This window comes from Octodon degus, unplaced genomic scaffold (assembly GCF_000260255.1).
Source record: "Octodon degus isolate 3935 unplaced genomic scaffold, OctDeg1.0 scaffold00219, whole genome shotgun sequence".
In the NCBI taxonomy this organism is placed as follows: domain Eukaryota; kingdom Metazoa; phylum Chordata; class Mammalia; order Rodentia; family Octodontidae; genus Octodon; species Octodon degus.
In genome coordinates this window covers 193,102-205,601 of record NW_004524795.1, presented here as the reverse complement: position 1 = coordinate 205,601, position 12,500 = coordinate 193,102, and the positions used below count along the sequence as shown (strand labels likewise).

The 12,500-nt window shown below is 40.7% G+C and overlaps 1 protein-coding gene across 1 annotated transcript in view; it reads left to right on the top strand.

Moving 5' to 3' along the window:
• Positions 1 to 12,500, top strand: part of Stx8 (syntaxin 8) — a 305,754-nt gene that overhangs the window by 188,168 nt on the left and 105,086 nt on the right. The window lies entirely within an intron of this gene.

Genomic DNA, 12,500 nt, shown 5'->3' with positions numbered 1-12,500 from the left:
TAAGCAAAAGCAACCTTTAAAGTTATGTTACAAAAGTTGCTGAGTGGCTGTACTACCTCCAGCTGTCCTGGTCAGAGGGAGTGCCAGCTGGCCAGAGTGGGCAGAGACAGATGCTGGCTCTTTTGGCATCTCAAGTGGGAAAGGTTGAACTGCCTCCTGGCAGGATTGCACACAATGTGAGTGCCTTCAAAGCATCGTCCATTACAGATAGATTTCTTAAGTAGACCTATCTCTTAGGATGTAAGCAGTATTAAGCCTTTGGGATATGTATGTGTGTGTGTGTGTGTGTGTGTGTGTGTGTGTGTGTGTGTATTTAATTTCACCATAATGTGCCAGAAACTGTCCCCCATCATGAACTTAGTGACAGATTTTTGTATAAAACCTAATACCCCTCTTCAACCCTTATTCTTCTTGAATAACTTCTAGGGTTTGAGGTGTTCTCTGGCAGAAAAAGCTCTTCTTCCTTGATTTCCATGATCAAGCGTCATCCCTATGCTTCAGCTGCTTAATCCTTTCCTTCCTTTTCTGCTTATTGTGTACTGATTCCATGGTATGGTAGGTCTTGAGGATGAAACATCAAGTAGTCTCAGTCCTGGCCTTGTGGAGCCCTCAGTCTAGTGGGAAGGCCGTAGACCCAGGGCAATGATAGAAAGGCTTTACTGGACACTGTTGAGTGTTACAACAAGATCATAAGCTCATTTCAGAAAGCTGACTAGAATGTAGTGGGCAAGTGGGAGGAAAGACCATTCTAGGCAATGAAAAATATAGATTTGAAGAAGACACCAACAACACTAGGTTTCTCAGATAAGAATTAGGGGTGTCTGGCGGGGATACAGGGCATCTGCCTACAAGACCCAGAAAGTACAGCTAGGCAGACTGGAACCAGGCCATGGACAACTTTCTGTTTATTCAGGTTTCCCTTGACTCTTTTTTCCTTTTCCTACTCCATGTTGAAGAGGTTACTTAGTGTCCAATCTTTTGATTTTTTCCTTTTTCCAAGGGCTTAGAGTTTCCAGGCTGTTTCACCTCCTGTCTTGGATGGCTTCATGGGCACACAGCACCTGTGCATATCAGACCCAGCTTCCTCCAAATCCCTAGGCCTGTATCTTCAGCTGCTGCCAACGGCTTCTCTTGACTGCCCATGGTGTCCTCTCACTCTGTCCTCAATTCCTTGGGGATGCATAATCATCCTCCTAAAACAGCTTCCTTTTCCATGCTTCCTATCTTTTTCAAGCTCAGTATATCCTTATCCCTTTGTGCCTTCAGTGGCCAGAGAGGAATCCTTTGTGATCGAAATGAGCAACTGTTACTGTGTCCAGTGGCAAAGTAGAAAGCAAACAACAGATTTGTACCCAGGAGGAGCACATGCCGAGAACTGCCAGATCATCTGCTTGTTTATTTTTTTAAAGAGAAAACTGAAATCTGGATCTGAAGTGAAATCTCCCAGTATTTTAGTGTTAACAGTAAATTCCCATTTGAAAAAATACCATGTAAGCCAAATAAAACACGTCACCATGCGCAACCTTGGGATCTCTTTTCCCCATCTCTCTGGTCAGCCACAAGGCCTGCTTATTCTGAACTCTCCTTACTTTCTGTTCTCCTCATTCTATTTGTTTCTTTGTCATATTCATGTAGCCATTAAAAATAATAATGAAATATTTTTGCTGGTGAAAAAAAATGATTGTAATTTTGATCAGATTTCTATAAAATGTGACCGTAGCTTGAGATTAGAATGTGAGGTGTCTCTGTGACAACCATCTCCCCAGCCCTCAGTGCTGTACAAATAAACAGGATGGGTTTCTCTCCCTAAGAGTTCTTATTTTTTTAGCACATGCCTTTTTAAATTATTTTTAGACTGTTTATCTCCTGGACATTTCTGAAATTTTTTAGAAAAATGACTCTTTTTATCATAGAGATAGTAGATAATAAGTAATGAAACTATGTACTGTGAAACAGGGAACTGGCTGCTGTGATCCAAGAGAATGCTGTGATGCTCCAATGTACATATCAGTATTGCTCGATAACATTCCAGGAACTAAAGATCCAGTTCCTAGACCTGTGCTTCCCTTGGCCCCTTCAAGTCCTTCTCCCATCCTGCGCCTTGTGGTTGCTCATGAAGTTTGTGTGATGTACGTGTTAGGTGCTTGTGGTCAGAATGTCTTTCGTATGTGACCACATCACTGGTGACTGCCCTGATTTTGAGTTCTGAGTGTGGAAAAGCCTGTTTTTCTGCTAATAGCATTTATTTGGAAAGCGAGAATGAGAGCAGTAAGTTCAAATGTTGATACTTCAGCTTAATCCAGGCAAAATGAAGCCTTTGAGAGAGGCGCAAAATTGGAAACCCTTTGCTTAATAGAATGTGATTGATAGGGGCTGACAGCCTCTGAGCCGTCACCATGACCACCTCAGAGACCTCCACGCTTCTGAGGGTCTAGGAGGAGGCACTGGTATTTGCTATCATCAAGGGGTCAGAAGTGATCACAAAATACAACCTTTTTAAAAAATTATTTTTACTTGGTGTGGTTGGGAAGGATCAGGTGTGAGATTTTTGAAGTAGTTTCTGTTCTTACCAAGTAATAATTACACCATATGGATTTTGATTGGTGGTGTTCCTGATGCACTTGCTTCTACACATTGTCTGGCAATGTGAGTTGATCTGCTTTCTCCATTTCTATATGACCTGCACATGTGGACTGAGTTTGGAAGAATATCAGTAGTTTTAGGAGAAAATACAGTGTGTTTTACTGATACGGTTTGTCTACCTGCTTGTGGGAGAAAAGGCACCCAACGCCTGTTTGATTTTGCTAATCAAGCCTGACCCTTCAGGAGTTCATTATTGAACTCCTCATTCACATCCCGATTTTCGTTTGTATTTGTAAATTGAAATAGAATGAAGAATTAAATTCTATTTATGGCTGTAATTACCCAAAGTGGGTGAGTCTAGGGATCGAGGAAGTCACTTAGTGTCTTTTCACATGCAAAATCAATAGCTTTAGCCAAATAATCTCTGCAGTTTTATCCACTTACTTGAAAAAAATATATCATTGTTCAACCTTTGCTTTTGGTGGTTCTACCCCCACCCCACTCCCAAGTAATCAAATAAGGATCTTTTCAGGGTGACGGGTGCCAGGTTAGGTACCTGTGAAATCATACCTGGGATTCTTACCTTCAGTGTTACATATTGTATTGGTCAAAAAAAATTATGTACATGAATATCTTTTCTTTTCAGAACAAAGTAAGAAACATAGGGAAACATTTTGATGAAAGAGAAAGAGAAAGCCTGGTGGGCTCAGTATGTGCTAGGTTAGGAGAACAAAGGAGTAGAGTAAGAGTGCCACCACTCCTATGTCTGTGTTCAGAAGTAGATGATACAGAAACTTCTGTTTGTCTTTTAGAGCCATTATTAGTTACATACTTAAAATGAAGGGGTAGACTTTTTTTAAAAAATTCCCTAAAATGAAATTTTTGGTATGGTTTTTCATGCTTCTCTTCCTTTAAAAATTATAATTACAAAATGGATTAAATGGAGGTAACTCATAGGGTTATAAAGTCAGTTATTCACAAAGTATTCTCTTTGTATGCTGTCTAAAAGTAAATTCTAATACTGCATAACCTTTTTGACTGTCTAGCATTTGCCACTCAGTTTTAAGATCCTCCCAAACTCCTGCCAGTTGTATGTGCTCAGAACAGGGGATACAGGTTTGTTTTAATATTAGCTGTGATCCCCACCATTGCTTGGAGAAACAGTAACATTGTTAAATAAAATTCCTTAAACAGAAATAGAATTAAAGAAAAATAGTAGCCAACAAAATTTTCAACTAAGGTTTAAAATTCTGTGTAGTTTTAGAAATTATTACAGTGAAAATGTGACTTTCTTAATTTGTGATTGTACAGTGTACCTCTCCCAGCAAGGTTGGTTGTGTGTCCACAGGTAAAGCCCTGTCCCTGCTCCTATTCACTGCAGAGTATGCTTCCTGGTAGGCCCTTGAGAAAAATGGTTCAATTGTAGACCAGTGCCCGCAGTCCAGAGACGAGGCCCAGATGACTTATTTTTGGCAGTAGTGCAGTAGACACCCACTTGAGACTCACATGTTTGAATAAAGTAGGAAGGACTGGTTGGCATACGTTAATTTGTGCTTTTTAGAAAATGTAATTATCCTATACCAAATCCCTTGGAAATGCAATGTCATAAGCTCTGATTATTAGTTGTAAATACTTGACTCCAGATGTTGCTGCTTCAGTGAAGATTTCTGTCAGCTCTAGGGATACATTAATTAGCTCCAGCAGAACTCCACTGAGGGCTTGGTATTTATCTTTTAGTTCACCTTTCCTTTCTATTTCAGAGTCAGGCAGTAATGACAATTTTCAGTCAGTGAACCGTGCTAAATTCCTTAGAATAATTGATTTGAGTTTCATTTTAAAATCACTGTTGGTGTTCTTTGCCTATGAATCTAAACACTGAGGTCCATTTCCTCTGGATTTAGCAGTAAATTGATCTTTGTGTCAGCCTTGGGTGTCAGCCTGGTCTGGGACCCTGAGCTTCTCCACTGCGGGCGCTGTGAACGGCTCACTGTGTGCCCTTGCGCTGGTCAGCCAGGCGCCTGTGGCTCGGTTTTCGTTGAGAGAGCACCTGGCTGCTGGGCGGCCTCGGACATTATGCAGGACTCTGACTTGTGCCCCAGAGTTCCTTGTTTCTCCGTCAAGAGTCATTCCTTTAAAAATGTCTTGGATTTCTGCGAAGTCTTATTTTTTTTTAAATAATAGTCTCATTTCTTGAGGATACGGCATCTAAAATCTTTCTTCATTCTGTTGACATTTTGTCTGGTATAACTTATTACCTGGAAGGAAAACTAACTGAAAAATGGTCATCTTAAAAAATGAATGAACATGCCAGTAATGGTTGCACAGAGGCATGGACACTTGAGAGTGGAGGAGTGATGAATTTTACGTTGTGCATTTTATCATGAAGTTTTTAACTTAAACAGTGGAGGGGCCAGGGAGATGGTTCAGAGGAATAAGTGCTTCCCTGGCAAGCGCAAGGGCCTGAGTTCAATCTCCGGCTCCACCAAAAAAAAAAAAAAAAAGATAAAAAGTGGAGAAATACTTAATATTTGCCATTTTGTGAAATCTTGCACAATTAGAATGATATTTCTAAAATTCCCTGGCATCTTCCAAATAATATGTGATAGTGTTCTACACAATGTTTTAATGTAATAGAAACATAATTATATCTATGTAGCTGTGCAGAAAGAAAATAGAAATAGGAACAAAAATTGTTTCAAAACTAGAAGATATTTCAAAAATAAATGTAAATAAATTAAACATAATCATTGCTTTATTTTTCAATACCAGGGTATGAACGTAGTGCCGTGCCTGTGCCAGACAGCCTACATCTGAGCTACATCCTCAGCCCTTTTAACATTTTGATACATTGTCTTACTAAATTGATCTTGAACTTACAATCCTCTCAAACAGCTTTGGTTACAGACATGTGCCACCATGCCCAGTGGCATAGTCTTCATATCCTTGATAAATCAAAGGTGCCTCTTAATCCATTCTGCTACTCTTACCTCCATCTTGTTTACACCTAAGCAAGCCTCAAAGAGTTCAGGAGCAACAGGCATATCTTACTGTGACACTGAATTCATGACTTTATACTCTCTGTTCCTTCAAACTTTAAACTTCTAGGGCCGACCAAATAGCTCAGTGGATTAAAGTGCTTGCAAGCAGGTGCAGAGGATGGGGGTTTGATCCGTAGGCCTACTGTGCAGGCCTTGCCCCCAGGGTGCACTGAGACTGTAATTGAGACTGGGCATGGTGGCGCACACCTGTAATCCCAGCTCTTAGGAGGCTGTAAACAGGAGAATCATTGATTCCGATCTAGTAGTGAGACCCTGAACACCCTGTAGACCGTTCCCTAAAATACAAAATAATAATAATAAATAAATAAACTTCTAGGTCTTCTAAACCCTATCTATCTTCTTTATAATCTAGATTTACTGGCCAGGAAGATAGCTCAGTGGCTTAAGTACCTGCCTGCCAAGTGCAGGGTCCTGAGTTCAATCCCTGATACAAAAAAAAAAAAAAAAAATCTAGATTTACTTCGGGTTTTTTCCCTACATCTCCCATTCTGATTTTATTTTTAAAAAGCAATGTGATTTGGAACTGCCTTTTGTGGTTTTTCCTTACATTATTTCTTAAGCTGTGGCTTATTTTGTGTGGCACATGACATCTCAAATCAGTCTGATTGCTAGTCAAAATGGGCATGAGAGCATAATTCAAAGAGCTCTCCCTCCCCTTATAAAATACCATTATGCTGGTGGTATGAAAAAATTTTGGACCTTTGACATATATTTCAGGAAAAAGTCTTTTTAGGCTATAAGAACTAAATGAACATAGTTATTACTTTGCAAAGTGAAGACTGGTTGTGATCTCATTTTATATCTAAAGGGAGGGGCAAAGGAGAACCACGTGAAAGGAGCTTCTTTCTCCAGTGACTGCCTCCTCTAACCCTTGTCTGACTTTAGCAAAGTAACAAGGTTGGCTATTCAAAGGTATACACAGGTTCTTTGAGAAAGGGAGGAATACAATTATCAGTTATACCAGCGGGATCATCCAAAATGATTAGTTTTGCTCCCTACTTTTTCTAAGATGAAATAAAAATTGTATTTATCTGAAATTGTCATTTCAAGTAAATTCACCTGAGCATCTTTGGCACTGCTAACTACCTGCAAAACGATTCTGTTTGTAGGAGACAAAAGGAAATGGGGAGCCTTTGAAGAATCTGTATTTGGGGATTTGGACTCTCTGTTTAGTCTTTCTTCCCAGGGCCAACATGTTTATTTTGAGATTCGTGACTTTTACAAAGATATTTTTTTCCTCCTTATTAATGTTCAGAGTTGGGCCCAGGAGCCCTGGTTCTCGTGAGAGGATGCCATCAGTGACCCTAACCAGATTCTCAGCACACAACCTTGTAGAACTACCAGCCTCGAGGGGCTCACAAAGCCCCACATGCACCTACCTTTAGGTCACATCTCCAGCTCTGCTCTGCTGGGTTCTTCTCTGAATTCCTGTGTTCCTCTCTTTCTAGTCTTTCTTCCCTCTCTTTTCCTGTTTCCTTTTTCTACTATTTTTTTTTTTAATTTTGTCAGTGCATGTCAGGATTACAGATGTGAGGTATATTTTGGGAAATTAACATATAAATTTAAGATCTCTTAAATCAAATTCAATCCCATTCCTTCTCTTTTATCTCCCCCCCTGCCTGTGTCCTTTCCCATCTACAAAAGTCTATCTTCTGGTCTTTGTTCCTCTAGCCTTTATTTTAATTTTTTATTTATTATCATTTTTCTTTGTTTTTGTTTTCCTATTTTCTTTCAGTTTCTGTCTCTTTCTCCTCACTTCTCTTCTGTATTCATCCTCTCAATCAGATTGTACCAATGAAAAACCTTATCCCATCTCCCAGCCAATACCCATAAAACCCTGCCATCCCCTAGTTTGCTTTGTCTGCTTCTGTCAGTTGCTTTCTCTCCTTGATGTGTGGTGAGCCTGGAGCCATCCGGAAGTGTGTTATAGAATGTATAGAACAGAGGAATATACCCAAGAAGTGCAATTTTAAAATGTTACTCTATAATATCTCCATGGTATGTTCTGCAGTTTACCTTTTATGTCCGTTTTCCAGTTGCAGAAACATTTTATATCCATTTTCTTCCCTCCTCCAATGTGCATTTTCAAATGTGTTAATAACAGTGAATTCATACCTGAGTGGCATAGTGTGGCTGCTGTTTTGTAATGCTGAAGGAACCGTTTCCCACCTCAGCTTCCTCCCCTCAGTAGAAAGTAATTTTGCTTTGGTCGTGCCAGCAGTATGCAAACTGTTTTCCTTAGTTCTATACCAATTTTATTAAATGTTGTGCATTTAACTGTTCTGGAAAATAGTGGATATCTTCTTTAATTTAGGGCTCTGCATCAGAGTAACCATGCTGTCTTCTGCGGCTTTATTACTAAAATACTGTAATTAAAATCAGCTCGAGGCTGCGTGAGGTGGTACACAACTGTAATCACAGCACTTGGGAGTCCGAAGCAGAAGATTCTAGACCAGTTCTAGACCAGTCTGGACTACAAAGTGAGCTCAGAGCCAGCCTGGGCTACAATTGGAGACCCTGTCTCAAAAAAAAACCAAACTCCGCTTGGTTTTCTGTAGGCACAACCTGATACGGGGCGCTGTGCTCTGCTCTTTGAGGCAGTGAGTACTGCTAGGGACCTTTGCTGTTTTTTAAGCCTTCAGAGAGGCTTGCACCTTCAGAAGCCAGTCAGGAAAAATAGTAAACCAGCCGAGGTATTTCACCCAGACATGATTTAATACAGAGAACTTGTTGCAGTACTGGAAGAAAGACTGAGAGTGAAAAGGGAAAAGTAGTAGTGCTTCGAAGCAGCAACCATCCCGCTGAGAGGCCTAAAGCACCCTTGCTGAGCACAGCAGCGTGGCGCTGCCTTCCTCTCAGGATTTCTACTCCTGCAGTGCTGAGGCACTGGGTTGGACTCCTGGGCTGGCAGAAGACAGCCTGCCCAGCTCCTCTGGAACTACAGAGAGGCTGCTGCCGTCACTGCCACTGGGCTCTCGGAGGGGCTGTGGACACCGACAGACGCATGCTAGGAACAGAGAAGCAGCTGGCAGATAGTGCCGTCCCTCAGTGAGGAAGGAGCCCTAGAGAGACCTGGGGTACCAGGAGCAAGGAGAGAAAGAAAAAGAACTCTCGAGGTGGTAGCCATGAAACACTGTGCAACAGACTGAGAGAATCACCATTTAAGAGTGGAATTACAGGTCAAAGGAAAACCAGACCAGTGTGTTTTCCTGTGTGACAAATTACACTGACAGGCTGCTGGAGGATGTGAGATTAAGTAGGAGGAAAACCGACCAACTTAAAACAAACAAACAAAAAAAACAATGAGGCAGCTACTATATTAACTCCAGGAAAACAAAAAGTAATATTAAGAAAGGAAATATGATACTGTGTGTGACTTCAGAGTGAAACTGGCCAGGTGTGGTGGTGCACACCTAAAAGCCCAGCATTCAGGAGGCTGAGGTAGAAGGATCACCACGAGCTCCAGGCCATCCTGGGCTCAAAACAAAAACAAGAAAACCCTAAACAATCAAATTTACTTTGCCCCCCTCCAAATGAATATGAATAGTAATATAGATGTTAGATTTTAATTTAACTATAATGTAAGTTATGAAGATAGATGAGAGAGTAAAGAAGTAAGGTATTGGAGAATTTAATCCTCCAATGGTAAATATGAAATGACTATATATCTATGAAGTTTAGAGATTATGCTGTCATGGCTTAAATATGAGTGTCCCCCAAGACTCATGTATTGTGGGATAGCTCCCCTGTGTAGCAATCTTCAGAGTCAAGGCTGACGGAAGTGACTGTAGCACATGGGTGCTCCTTTTATCAGAGGATTAAGCCATTGATGATTCCTAGCTGGGTGGGCTGTGAGGAGGCAGGGCTTAGTTGGACAAAACAGGTCCATGGAAGCCTTTGGAGAGTGCACCTCGTCCCGAGCACCTTCCTGTCTGGCTCTTCCCAGTTTCTCTCTGCTTCCTGGGTACATGAGGCAAAAAGCTTTGTCCTCCCGCAGCCTTCACAGATACCAGCGCTGGACCAAAACCACTGACTCTGTGAGCAGAATAAATCTTCCTGCCTTTTAAGTTGTTTTTCTCAGGTGCTTGTCCTAGCAGCTGAAAGGGTGACTAACATTTGGTAATACTACATTGTTGAAAAGTGTGGAGGTAAATAATGGAAGAAACAGCCAAAATAAGTATCAAGTTAATGCCTTTGTTGACGAGGGAGGGGGTCAGAAGGTGCAGGTATTGACTTTTTTATTTGTACATTAATCATTTTGATAAAATAATTTCTAATATTGAAGCTTTAGATTTATATGATCTGTTGTGTCTTGGGGAATAAAATTGCAAGTAGTGAATGGGAAAGAAAGAACAATCTTTACGGTGTTAGCTTTGAATTGGAAGTATTGTCACGGGCCTCAGACTAAAACAAGTAAATGTTAGCCAGGTGTGGTGGCGTATGTCTATGATTCCAGCATACAAGAGGCTGAAGCAGGAGGATTGCCATCAGTTTGAGGCCAGCCTGGGCTACGTAATGCATTCAGGGCCAGCCTAACCTCCATAATGAGAACTTTGTGGTGGGGAGCACCTGCTGGAGTTGCTCATGTCATGGTGGCCAGAAAGCAGAGAGAGCAAGGGGTTTGGTCTCACTCTAACCCCCAAGGCAATGCCTCTTGGTGGTCCGCTTCCTCCAGTGAGGCCCCACCTGCTAATTGCCATCACCTCCCTGCAGTGCTATCACTGTGAACCAAGCCTTTTAGCACATGAGATCTAATATACACAGGTGCCAGGACTCCTTACAGGAACAGTGGGTTTCACAGCATAAGGCAACCCTAGAACATTGGGTGTCAGAAACCAAGGACACGCACAGGCAATGATGAGGACAGAGCAGACAATCATAGGAGCCAACTTCAAGGATCCCCTCTAGTTAAGTTTGGGGTGATCGGAGAAATGAAGAGAATAACTTGGTAATCCATTATAAATACTGATTTTTAAAGATAAATTCATGAAAAAAATCCATATATATGAATCCTCATTGAAACTTAAAGTGGAAATGAAGATGGAGAAGGACTCTTCCTGCCAACTACGAAATGTAGAAGGATGATATTAGAAATTCAGCTGCTGTGGTCGGCTGAGGCAGGAGAATCATTTGAGCCCAGGAGTTTGAGGTCATCCTGACCAGCATAGTGAGACCTTGGTTCTGAAAGACCAGAGCCAGACAGAGAAACTGTTAAGGAAAGCAAGATATTCAGAATCTCAAAGCATTACCCTCCAGATTATTAGTTACAAAGGAGAAAGGTACTAGAACAAAGTAATAAAATTTAGCATCTCCAGTAGTGTGAGAACTGGCACTGGGAGACTCTGAAGTCAGTGCAGTGACAATTATTAATACAACATCACCTCCGTAGTACTTAGGGCAACAGTTTTAGCTTGAGTCAGGAGCTTCCATGAGAGCAGCTCCAACTGAGGGACCTGTATAGCAGAGTACCAGTGTTACGAAGGAAAAAAGAAAAGTGGAAGGACCATAGATTAAAAAAACTAAAAAGACATAAAAAATGTTTTGTGATTTTGACTGGATTTTGGCTTATAAAAACATGTCTAAAGCCCAGAGTGGTGACTCATGCCTGTAATCCCAGAACCCAGGAGGCCGAGACAGGAGGATCACTGTAAGTTTGAGGCCAGCTTGGGTTACATAGTGAGTTCAAGGCTGATCTGAGCTACATGGGGAGAATGTCTCAAAAAAACAAAATACATCTAAAAGGGTGCTTTAGGAAAATGAGGAACATTTGTTGAATAGGGACTTAATGGGTACTGTCATTGCATCAGTGTTAAAATTCTTGGTTATAAAAAAATTCTAGGGTATAATAGTGGGGGTTTTTTTGTTTTTTGTTTTTTTACAATACCCTTAAAAGATTAATGTAGGGGCCAGGAAGATGGCTCAGTTGAATGCAAGTTCGGATGGCTCAGTACTTGCCTGGCAAGCACAAGGGCCTGAGTTCAATCCCTGATTCCACCAAAAAAAAAACAAACAAACATGTATTTAAAAATTCTAATTAAAAGATTAATGCCAAAGCTTTTAGAAATGAAGTATCATGTGTGTTTGCAGCTTCCCTCCAAAGTTTCAGCAGCACACACATACCTTTATGTATAAAGAAATAAATATGTAGATTGTTATTTATTAAATATAGCTAAATTAAATACACTTTTTATTTAGCACTGGAGTGTATACAGAGCTGTACAGGTGCTTATTTTTTACTCTCTTCTCTGTATGTTTAAAATCTTTCAAAATAGTTGGAGAGAAGAAAGGGGAAGCATAGTCAGTGAACATTTCTATATGTTAATGCTTAGTTCACATTTCAGCATGTTACCTAAGAAGAGAATGAGGAGTTGGTGGAAGTTCCAGGTGTGCTGCTAATAGTCTCTTTTATAGCTGCTCATCTCCGCACACACTGAGTTTCCTTACACTTCCTCAGCTGGAATCCTTGGTAAATTTGAATCATTACAGTTTAGATTTCCATCCTTTTGAGTTGTGCTGTGGGGAAATTGGCTGTTAATCATTTCACTAAACCACCATTCCTGAGTACAGAGACTTTCTCTTACAATTCTGATTCCTGTTATTAAGCAAAGTGACTGGCTTTCAGTTGGATTTATTTGAAAGACAACTGGAACAACATGGGAAAGGATTTTCTGTGTCTTCCAACTTTTTTAAAGAGCCATATCAGCCTGGAAAACTAAAATTTGAATAGGATAAATATTTTACTATGAATGATATGGCTAAGATATCATTGTTTTATTTATCCCCTTTTTTCAATATCCAAATGTCTGGGACCATTAAAAGGGTATGGGCTGGGGAAATGGCTTGGTGGAATAAGCGCTT